At 44.2% G+C, this 11,613-nt stretch overlaps 1 long non-coding RNA gene across 1 annotated transcript; it reads right to left on the bottom strand.

Annotated features, from left to right (window-relative positions):
- Positions 1-414: 414 nt before the first annotated feature.
- Positions 415-4,329, bottom strand: LOC142196712 (uncharacterized). The gene is made up of 3 exons (XR_012715279.1): positions 4,075-4,329; positions 562-635; positions 415-472 (listed from the first exon to the last, which is right to left on the bottom strand). It is a non-coding gene; the product is annotated as an uncharacterized LOC142196712 (long non-coding RNA).
- Positions 4,330-11,613: the final 7,284 nt, after the last annotated feature.

The raw sequence follows: 11,613 nt of genomic DNA, 5'->3' as shown, positions 1-11,613 counted from the left end.
CATGAATAGTATTAATAATTATAACAGGAACAAACTTAAGAAACACATTTTAATTGGCAAATACCTGGCACAACGTAATTGTACAAAAATAAGGCTCATGATAAAAAAAAAAAAAAAAACTTCAAACTTGATGTGAATGTTATGATGGTAAATGACAGAAAATGAAAAGTTGGCAAAGACTTTTGGAACATATAAGTGCAATTGTAATCATGGATGGCATAATCCAAGATATAGAGTAGTTCCAATAGTTCATAGACTTGGCATTTCAGATGTGACTCAGTTTATGCAGGCTCCTTACAAAAGCCCATCTGTTTTGTAATACTTTGGTATAAAATTTCCTTGGGTTCTCCTTAGCAGGTTTTTCAGTCACATTTGATAAAAGCAATACTTTACAGAGCTAAACTGTTTTATCTTGTCTCCAGATTGCAGTCACATTCTGGTTTGGGAATTGCTCCTGCAGAATACGATTTATCTAGAACAAATCACGGAAGATTTATAAGTGTCAATGTATGTACAATAACATCTGTATTAATAATAATCTTTACAAATCCAATAACTTACCTCAGTTATAATTAGTGTTTTGTGATTCACATTAGTTGATGAATAAGAAAGTGTAAAAATTAGGCTGTTGGCATCTGCAAAAAGAGTAACAAAATGTTTTAATCTGAGTGTGTTTAGGGAATAGTGTAGCCCTATGGAAAATTATAAGATTATTAGAAGTTTCGCTAGGTTCACACTAGCGCCCGGAGTCCGTTCTGTGGTTTCCGTCTTCTGCATACAGAAGTTGGAAACCTGTCAGATCGGTCTGGCTGTGAACGGTGGTGAGCGTTATATGCTCTCTGCCGTGAAACCATTTTTTTAAAACCGGACACAGAGTACTGCATGTCCGACTCTGTGTCCGGTTTAAAAAAAACAGTTTCGCGGTGGAGAGCATAAAACGCTCACCGCCGCTCACGGCCGGACATCTTTCAAACCCATTCAAATGGATGGGTTTGAAAGAGTCCTGCAGGTTTCCGTATCCTGCCTCTGTTTTGTGCAGGAAACGGAAACCTGCAGAAAGGAGACCGGGCGCAGATGTGTACGAGCCCTTACCAAGGATGTGTCACAGAGGAATTTGGGCCACCTTAGACTCTAGGGCCTGAGTGCAACTTCTGCCTCTGTACCCCTTCTATGATCAAATTCAAACCCAGTCCCTCTTGACCAAGGAGCTACTTTTGCTGCACTCAGAATATCAGAGACTCATTACAACTTTATTCAAAACCTGAAAATTTAAATGTGAATATACCGTATTTTTCGGACTATAAGACGCACTTTTTTTCCCCAAAATTTTTGGGGAAAAGAAGGGTGCGTCTTATAGTCTGAAGGTGGCGCCTGGCATCCGCTGTAATAGAGAGGCGGAAGCCGGTAAGTGATAGACGCCATTACAGGTGCCGGGGCCTCAGACATCGCTGCGCTCCTCTGCCCTGCATGAAGCCAGCAGCGGGAGGAGTGATGCTATTCCGCTCCTCCGTGCCCCCGCCGGAGGGCAGAGGCAGAGGATCGTAGCGATGTCTCAGGCCCCGGTGTCTATCCCTTCTCGGCATCCGCCTCTCTAGTACAGCGGATGCCGGGTCAGTATCAGCGGCCCCTTCTCCCCCGGGGCCGGTCCCCACCGGCCCCGTACCTGTAAAGTTGCAGGCCGGCTCCTGCGCGGCGATATCGCAGGAGCCGACCTGTTCGGGTGACAGCCGGGAGCCTAATGAAGCTCCCGGGCCTGTCACTGCTATATATTAGTATTGCGGCTGGTCTCTATGACCAGCCGTAATACTAATAGACAGAATGTCCCATAGACGGCAATACAGTTGTATTGCCGTCTATGGGACTTGCGATCAAGTGACCGCAGGTTCAAGCCCCCGGGGGGGAATAAAATAGTAAAAAAAAAAAAAAGCTTTAAAAATATGAAATAAATAAAAGTTCTAAATCACCTCCTCTTTTTTTTTCAATACAAGGTGATCTAAGCAATAGATATCCCCCCCAAATGGTATAACTAAAAAGTACTTCTGGCCCCGCAAAAAAAACCACTCTATGCATCCCCGTACAGCTGTAGGGTCACCTGTCAATGTGGCCTTGCAGCTGTTGCAAAACTACAACTCCCATATATTAAATATTTTACCAGTTTTTGCTTCAAATTTTTTTTTCCCTATTTTCCTCCTCTAAAACCTAGGTGCGTCTTATAGTCCAGTGCGTCTTATAGTCCGAAAAATACGGTAATTGAGAAGATTATTCCTTGTAAAGATGCACATTTTTTCAGAAATCAGGCTTTTGCCCAAAAAATTGTGGCCACTCTACCCCCAAAAAAAACATGGAGAAGGTGAACAGGGTGCACCCTCCACCATTGATCGGGTTATGAAGGCTGACATCGATAACTCCAGTGTTCATAAATTTGTCCTTTTGAATCCCATTATATAATCAATCATTTTATACTTTTTGAGACTCTTAAGCTGAGAGATGGAGAATTATTATTAGTGAGCTTATTAACCAGGGATTTGTTTTACTATCTAATTAAATAAATAATGGTCCTTCAAGAAACATTGTGACTTGTTCTTCACAGTTTTGTTAAAGGAATATCCCAAGTGCAAATGATATTCAATAGAGATGAGCAAGTAGTATTCAATCGAGTAGGTATTCGATCAAATACTACGGTATTCGAAATACTCGTACTAGATCAAATACTACTCACTATTCGCAGTAAAGATTTGATTCAGAACCAGCATTGATTGGCCAAATACTATACAGTGTATATCATTTGGCCAATCAACGCTGGTTCTGCAGCAGGCTCATCTTTGCTAGTCGGGAGAGCTGTCAGCTTGCGGTTATGCGGGAGCTGACTTTTTCTCATAGGAATGCATTGACCAGCGTTGATTGTCCGAGTGCTATACAGTGTACAGCATTCGGCCAATCAATGCTGGTTCTACTGGAGGCTCGTCTGTGACGAGGCGGACTCTAAGATCGGACCACAACAGTCTTCACTGTGGTCCGATCTTAGACTCTGCCTCATCACAGACGAGCCTCCGGCAGACCAGCGTTGATTGGCCGAATGCTGTACACTGTATAGCATTCAGTCAATCAACGCTGGTCAATGCATTCCTATGAGAAAAAATCAGCTCCTGCATAACTGCAAGCTGCCAGATCTCCCGACTAGCAAAGATGAGCCTGCCGCAGAACCAGCGTTGATTGGCTGAATGCTATAGCATTCGGCCAATCAATGCTGCTTCTGCAGGACAAATAAGGATTAGCATTTGCCTTCCGTCCGGAAGGAATCTGCAGGAGGACTCCCCCGAATGGAATATCAGCGCAACTGCAAGTGCTGGACAGTTAAGAAAACAGACCCCATAGCATATAATGGGCTCTGTGTGCTTGCAGCGCACTGCCTGCGCAAATGATTCATGCGGGCAGTGTGCGGCAAGCACATGAAGCCCATTATATGCTATGGGGTCCGTGTGCTTAACTGTCCAGCACTTGCAGTTGCGCTGATATTCCGTTCGGGGGGTCCTCCTGTGGACTCCTTCCGGACGGGAGGCGAGCGCTAATGTGAACTGGTCCATAGTCTATGGGGTCAGTGCGCTTTAACTGCGCTTCGCTCCTCCTAAACACTCTCCTTTAGTCAAATAGTGGTTTCCCCTGAAACGAGCATTTTTTCCCATAGACTATAATGCGAATCTCGAATATTTCACTACTTACTCATCTCTAATCTTCAACTGCCCAATCTATTACTTTCTCAGCATGTATTTTTGTGTGTTTTGTGGGGCTTCTACTACCTAACATGTTTGACTGTCCTCTGGCATCTTAGAAGGAAAAAAATTGGGCGTGAGAGGATGTGCGCTGCTTAATAATAAAAAAGAAGATGCGTGAATAAACTAAACTGGTTCTTTATTCCATTTTGCAAATAAAAGGCATCTTTAACTAAAACAATGTGCATTTTTATGTGGAAATGGGAACTGAACCATCACTGAACCAACTGTTAACCAATGTCGGTGTTGATGAGTTACAAACTTTAAAATTAACAATATTTCAGAGCATTGTCATAATACTCACTTGTTTTAACCACTGTTTCTGTGCCTTCTCCCTGTATATAGGGGGCACTGACTAGAGCTGAAACCACAACTCTGTACACAACTCCAGGAGCCAAGTCATCAATTGTGTAATTTGTATTCAGGGTTATGTTAGTTCTAGAAAAAGAATTTCCATTGATCTCGATTTTATAGGCATCTGAACCTCCTTCTGGATTAACCCAATTCAGAGAGATAGAAGTTGCTGTGATATTTTCTGCAGTCAGGTTCTTGACTGTTCCAGGCTCTACAGAGACAAAAGTGACTTTTTTTTTTTAATAAGAAAATAATGCATCATTGGTGCAATGTCTGTATATTATATGCAGTATATGTTTTTTAGTAGATAGTTCAATGTAAATTGGACATGAGGTGGGAGCAACATTTAACAAGAACATATAGTTTGTGGAGTTTTGTAGCCAAGTGGAGCAGTGAAATGCAGTGGTACTTAGACAGAGGATCAATGGAGGGATTGTTAGGATTGTTGCACACTTAACCACTTACGAAGTTTACATGTCCAGGCAGTCCACTTTTAACCCTGAGTGGACATATATATAGATGGTTTATTACTGTGAAATACTGTATAGCCCAATAGAGGGGCAACACGGTGGCTCAGTGGTTAGCACTGCTGCCTTGCAGCACTGGAGTCCTGGGCTTGAATCCCACCAGGAACAACACCTGCAAGGAGTTTGTATGTTCTACCTGTGTTTGTGTGGATTTCCTGCCATTCTACAAAGACACACTGATAGGAAAAAAAAAAGTACATTGTGATGCCTATATGGGGGTTCACAATCTACATTAATATAATATATATATATATATATATATATATATATATATATATATATATATATATATATATATCTCCCAATGGTTATTAACCTCTTCCCGCTGGTGACATTTTTTGATTTACATTTTTGGACTGTTTGCCTTCCAAAACCTATAACTTTTCACAGAGCTAAATGAGAGCTTGGTGCTTGCAGGAAAATTTTTCATAATGATACCATTTATTATTCTGTACAATGTACTGGGAAGCTGACAAAAAAATCAGAATGGGGTGCATTTGGATAAAAAAAATTGCATTTGTGCAACTCTTGCAGACTTCATTTATATAACATTTACTGTGCAATCAAAATGATATATCACCTGTATTCTATGTTTTGGTAAAATTCTGGGATACCAAATTTATACAGTTTTATTTAAATGTTAACCCTTTAAGCAGATCCAAAACATAGCCAAAAAAAATGTTTTTCACTATATATTTCACTTCTTCGACTATATAAGTCACTATATTATGAAATCTGTTACTTTTTTATATTTCTGTGTACAGGGATGCATAAGACATACATTTTTGTACTTTTTAGTTTACTTTTTCAAATCATCTATATCAAGGCGAAACAGCAAAAAAACCCACCGGTTTGGCATGTTTTTTTTTTTTTCCCCAATTTGGCATTGACCATACGGAAAAGTATAAGTTTGCAGATTGAGCGTTTTTGCACTTGAGGATACCCAATGTGCATGTGTTTCACAGTATTTTTTAATACTGTGAATTCTAAGGAGAATAGGTGGTTGATTAGAATTTTGAATTCTTTTTATTTTGTAGTATTTTTTTTATTGAAGTTATTAGAACCCCCCTAGGGGATCTTGAAACCCAGGGGGTCTGACCACTAATACAATTCATTACAATGCAAATTTATTGCAATGCATTGCAAAATGTCAGCATTTGTATGACAGGCTGCATGGAGCATACTATCATACAATCATTGTCAGACAAGCCTAGGCGCTCGCAGCTGTAATGGTAATGGATCGCCAGTCTGGATCTTGATCCAGGCACCGGCGATCCTCCCCAAAATGGCAGCAACCTTGCAGACCAGAAAAATGGTGTCTTGGTCAGCTTTGCATGAGCATTAGAAGTAGGTCTCTGCTTTATAATAAATCCACAATATTTAAACACCCAACATTAACTGTCTTGTCTCTGCAGATGTCGGGAAGGAGTTAAAGAAGATCTTACACTACCTTCACAAACTCCAACTCTTTGTGTCATTAAAAAGGCTCCAATCCACTGATTACAACATGTTTGAAATTTTTTTCATAGTCCCCACCATTCCCAAACAAACAATAAAGCTCTTAACTACCAGGTAGATGGACCCATTTTCTCTGCTCCACCCCAGTACTGTCAACCTGACTATAGAAATCCTAATTAGCATATTGTGTGCTGACGCTAACAGCACAACTGGCTCCAAAAAGGACAGGGTTTAAAAAGGTATGTAACTCATCCAGGATGGCACATCAATGTGAGTTGTGGCAAGAAGAGTAGCTGTATCTGTTAGCACAGTGACTTGTGCATTCTGTACGCCACCCTCTAGAGGGCAGCATCCTTAACATCATTCATGACTCAGTTAAAAAGTCTTTTTAATCATGATGTGAATTTAATTGCCAAATTAGTATTTATATCCCAAAAGGAACAGGTTCCCAGCTATGGACAGCGCTTTTTAGGCCTATTGGGCCATCCTCAGCATAGCATAGGGATACTGCCTATGTAGGCAAACACTCTCCCTGATGTGTACGATTATCCCCTGACCCTGGTCTATAGCCTCTCACTCTGCCAAATCAGTATCCCTACGCTATGCTGAGGATTTCTCAATAGGCCGAAACAGCGCTGTCCATAACTGGGAATCTGTTCCTTTTGGGATAGAAATACTAATTTGGCAATTAAATCCACATCATGGTTAAAAAGACTTTTTAACTGAGTCATGCATGATGTTAAGGATGCTGCCCTCTAGAGGATGGCGTACAGAGTGCACTGTTCTCCTAATTACATCCTGGAGAATAGATTTGCATATTTTTTACCCAGAATCCCTAGCGGAGCAGGAATGACTTGTAAGTCTCCGTACTGCCTATGTAGGCAAACACTCTCCCCGATGTGTACGATTATCCCCTGACCACAGTGACTTGAGCATGGAGCAGATAAGAGGAGACAGGCCAGTATACCAGAAGACATGGAGGTGACTGTAGGAGGGCAATAATTCAGCATCAGGACCGCTACCTCCTCCTTTGTGCAAGGAGGAACAGTGCCAGAGCCCTGCAAAATGATCTCCAACAAGCCACTAACTAATGTGTCTGCTCAAACTGTCAGAAACAGACTTCATCAGAGTGATATGAGTTCCAGACATCCAAAAGTGGGTGTTGTGCTTACAGACAAAAATTGTTAAGTGCGAACAGCCGGCAGTTAGTTTTCAAACTGACATTCATTTGAAAAGTGTCCGCCCATGAGTGTCTTCTGGTCTCCAGACCAGAAGACACTCACGGGCAGATACTGACTGCCGGGTTTCCGTCTCCTGTCCAGTTTCTCGGGCAGAAGACAGAAACCAGCAAAGCGAGAGATCAGGCGCAGCTGCGCACATTTTGTTCATCACATGACCATGGACAGTATATCACATGACCATGGACTAATTTTTATCCACTGCAAATAAGCAGAATAAGTGAAATCAAGTAAACATCTAAAAAAAAAAAAACCTGAGGAATTGATAAAGAATTTTTTGGCATTTTGTTATAAAAACAATAACATTAGTCTCTCAATATTAGTCTAAAAGTGGCCAACCCCTTTAAAAATACTGTAGATTGTAAGTTGTCTAACGTCTAAAGCGTAAGTTGTCTAAGGTTTTTCACTATAGTACAATGTGGTGGAGCTTTCTACTCACATAAAGGATTTAGCAGTAGAAATTGTAAAATTAATTATTTTCTTTTAGGATTAATGACATCTCAATATGATAAAATGTATGTACCAATTGAGTTTAATAGCTAGAGTAAAATATGTGCTCTTATATTTCTTTTCCATTCATAGCTAGTGACAACTTTTTGACCAATAGCAGTGAAAATATATGGATTATCGGGACTTGCAGAAAAGGAAAGGTCTTCTAGAGAAGAAGTCGATCTTTCTAACAGATGTGTAAATGGACCAAAAGATTATGATTAGAGATGAGCGAACACTGTTCAATCGAATATTAGGCCGTTCGAGGTATTCAATTCCAATCGAATAGCACGAGGCAAACGCACTAAAAATTTGTATCCCCTCCCACCTTCCCTGGTGCTTTTTTTGCACTAATAATGGCGCAGGAGAGGTGGGACAGGAACTACGACAACGGAGGCATCGAAAAAAAATCGGAAAAAGTAATTGGCTAAATCAGGTGACCTCCAATTTATACGAATGGTGGATTTAACATTTGGTTAATTTGAGACTGTGAACTATGTGACTATGAGACAGAGATGTACAGTCAGGGTTAGCTAGGGATTGCCTTTATTTAGGTGGGAATGTTACTCACCCAGCTCTTTGGGGCTCTATCTGGTCGGGATCCCTGTCAGCTTGTGATATGCATGAGCTGACTTTTTCCCATAGGACTGCATTGACCAGTGTTGATTGGCCGAATGCCAGAGTGCACCATTTGGCCAATCAACGCTGAATCTGCCGGAGGCTCATCTGTGAGGAGGTGGAGTCTAAGATTGGACCAGAATGGAGAGTGCTGTGGACCGATCTTAGACTCTGCCTCCTCCGGCAGAACCAGCGTTGATTGCCGAATGCTGTACTCTGTATGGCATTCGGCCAATCAACGTTGGTCAATGCATTCCTATGCCAAGATGTAGCAGTGCTGGTCGTGCGCTCAGCTCTGCTACACTGGAGATGCAGCCGGATGAGCGTACGGCCAGCACTGCTACACTGGAGAACTGCTGCTACACCGGAGAACCACTGAACCCTGCTGCACACTCAGCTCTGCTGCATCAGAGATGTAGCAGAGCTGAGTGTGCACTGAACCCTGCTGCACACTCAGCTCTAATGTGATGCAGCAGAGCTGAGTGTGCAGCAGGGTTCAGCGCATCTCTGATGCAGCAGAGCTAAGTGTGCAGCAGTGTTCAGCGGTTCTCCGGTGTAGCAGCGGTTCTCCGGTGTAGCAGCGGTTCTCCGGTGTAGCAGTGCGGGCAGTGCCCTCAGCTCAGCTACACTGGAGATGCAGCCAAGCTGAGCATATGGCCAGCACTGCTACACCGGAGAACTGCTGCTACACCAGAGAACCACCGAACCCTGCTGCACACTCAGCTCTGCTGCATCAGAGATGTAGCAGAGCTGAGTGTGCACTGAACCCTGCTGCACACTCAGCTCTAATGTGATGCAGCAGAGATGAGTGTGCAGCAGGGTTCAGCGGTTCTCCGGTGTAGCAGCGGTTCTCCGATGTAGCAGTGCGGGCAGTGCCCTCAGCTCAGCTACACTGGACATGCAGCCAAGCTGAGCGCACGGCCAGCACTGCTACACCAGAGAACTGCTGAACCCTGCTGCACACTCAGCTCTGCTGCAGCAGAGCTGAGTGTGCGATGAACCCTGCTGCATACTCAGCTCTGCTGCATCAGAGATGTAGCAGAGCTGAGTGTGCGCTGAACCCTGCTGCACACTCAGCTCTAATGTGATGCAGCAGAGCTGAGTGTGCAGCAGGGTTCAGCGCATCTCTGATGCAACAGAGCTGAGTGTGCAGCAGGGTTCAGCGGTTCTCCGGTGTAGCAGCGGTTCTCCGGTGTAGCAGTGCGGGCAGTGCCCTCAGCTCAGCGACACTGGAGATGCAGCCAAGCTGAGCATACGGCCAGCACTGCTACACCGGAGAATTGCTGCTACCCCGGAGAACCACTGAACCCTGCTGCTCACTCAGCTCTGCTGCAGAGATGTAGCAGAGCTGAGTGTGCACTGAACCCTGCTGCACACTCAGCTCTAATGTGATGCAGCAGAGCTGAGTGTGCAGCAGGGTTCAGCGCATCTCTGATGTAGCAGAGCTGAGTGTGTAGCAGGGTTCAGCGGTTCTCCGGTGTAGGGGCGGTTCTCCGGTGTAGCAGTGCGGGCAGTGCCCTCAGCTCAGCTACACTGAAGATTCAGCCAAGCTGAGCATACGGCCAGCACTGCTACACTGGAGAACTGCTGCTACATTGGAGAACCACTGAACCCTGCTGCACACTCAGCTCTGCTGCATCAGAGATGTAGCAGGGCTGAGTGTGCGCTGAACCCTGCTGCACACTGAGCTCTAATGTGATACAGCAGAGCTGAGTGTGCAGCAGGGTTCAGCGCATCTCTGATGCAGCAGAGCTGAGTGTGCAGCAGGGTTCAGCGCATCTCTACACTGGATCTCTACAGCGCATCTCTACAGCGCATCAGCTACACTGGAGATGCAGCCAAGATGAGCGAACGGCCAGCACTGCTACTCTGGAGAACTGCTGCTACACCGGAAAACCACTGAACCCTGCTGCACACTCAGCTCTGCTGCAGCAGAGCTGAGTGTGCGATGAACCCTGCTGCACACTCAGCTCTGCTGCATCAGAGATGTAGCAGAGCTGAGTGTGCGCTGAACCCTGCTGCGCACTCAGCTCTAATGTGATGCAGCAGAGATGAGTGTGCAGCAGGGTTCAGCGGTTTTCCGGTGTAGCAGCAGTTCTCCGATGTAGCAGTGCGGGCAGTGCCCTCAGCTCAGCTACACTGGAGATGCAGCCAAGCTGAGCGCACGGCAAGCACTGCTACACCAGAGAACTGCTGAACCCTGCTGCACACTCAGCTCTGATGCAGCAGAGCTGAGTGTGCAGCAGGGTTCAGCGCATCTGTGATGCAGCAGTGCTGAGTGTGCAGCAGGGTTCACATTTCCGATGTAGCAGTGCTGGTGGCTGTGCGCTCAGCTTGGCAGCATCTCCAGTGTAGCTGAGCTGAGCACATGACCACCACTACTACATCTCAGCATAGGAATGCATTGACCAGCGTTGATTGGCCGAATGCCAGAGTACAGCATTTGGCCAATCAACACTGGTTTTGCTTGAGGAGGCGGAGTCTAAGATCGGTCCACAGCAGTCTCTATTCTTGTCCGATCTTAGACTCCGCCTCCTCACAGATGAGCCTCCGGCAGAACCAGTGTTGATTGGCCGAATGCTGTACTCTGTATGGCATTCAGCCAATCAATGCTTGTCAATGCATTCCTATGGGAAAAAGTTAGCTCCAGCATATCGCAAGCTGACAGGGATCCTGACGTAATACAGTGACTTGGGCATGTTAGCTGCCCCCAGGCATGCTTCCCCTGCTGTCCCAGTTGCATTCCAGGGTGTTGGCATCATTTCCTGGGGTGTAATAGTGGACTTGGTGACTGTCCTGAGTCAAAGAGTGGGATCCCCTGAAACGGGCATTTTTCCCCATAGGGTATAATGGGGTTCGATATTCGTTCGAATAGTCGAATATTGAGGAGCTATTCAAAACAAATATCGAATATTTTACTGTTTGCTCATCTCTAATTATGATCTCAAAATGGATCCTCTTTTCTTTACTTAGATTTCTCTAACTAAATATGTTTTCTGGTTCTGCAAAACCCTGTTTCTGATCATTTTCTAAGTAAATAATATGTGACTAGAAATATGACCGTACAACTTTGTTACTCTCACAAAAATGCGTCAGCAAGAAAATAGAAAAATGTTAAGATTTCTATGAGAATAGAAATATTAGAAACAAAAATTGGTT

Source organism: Leptodactylus fuscus, chromosome 3 (assembly GCF_031893055.1).
Source record: "Leptodactylus fuscus isolate aLepFus1 chromosome 3, aLepFus1.hap2, whole genome shotgun sequence".
Classification (NCBI taxonomy): Eukaryota; Metazoa; Chordata; class Amphibia; order Anura; family Leptodactylidae; genus Leptodactylus; species Leptodactylus fuscus.
The sequence above is the reverse complement of the archived record's forward strand: the minus strand, read 5'-3'. Positions and strand labels throughout refer to the sequence as shown.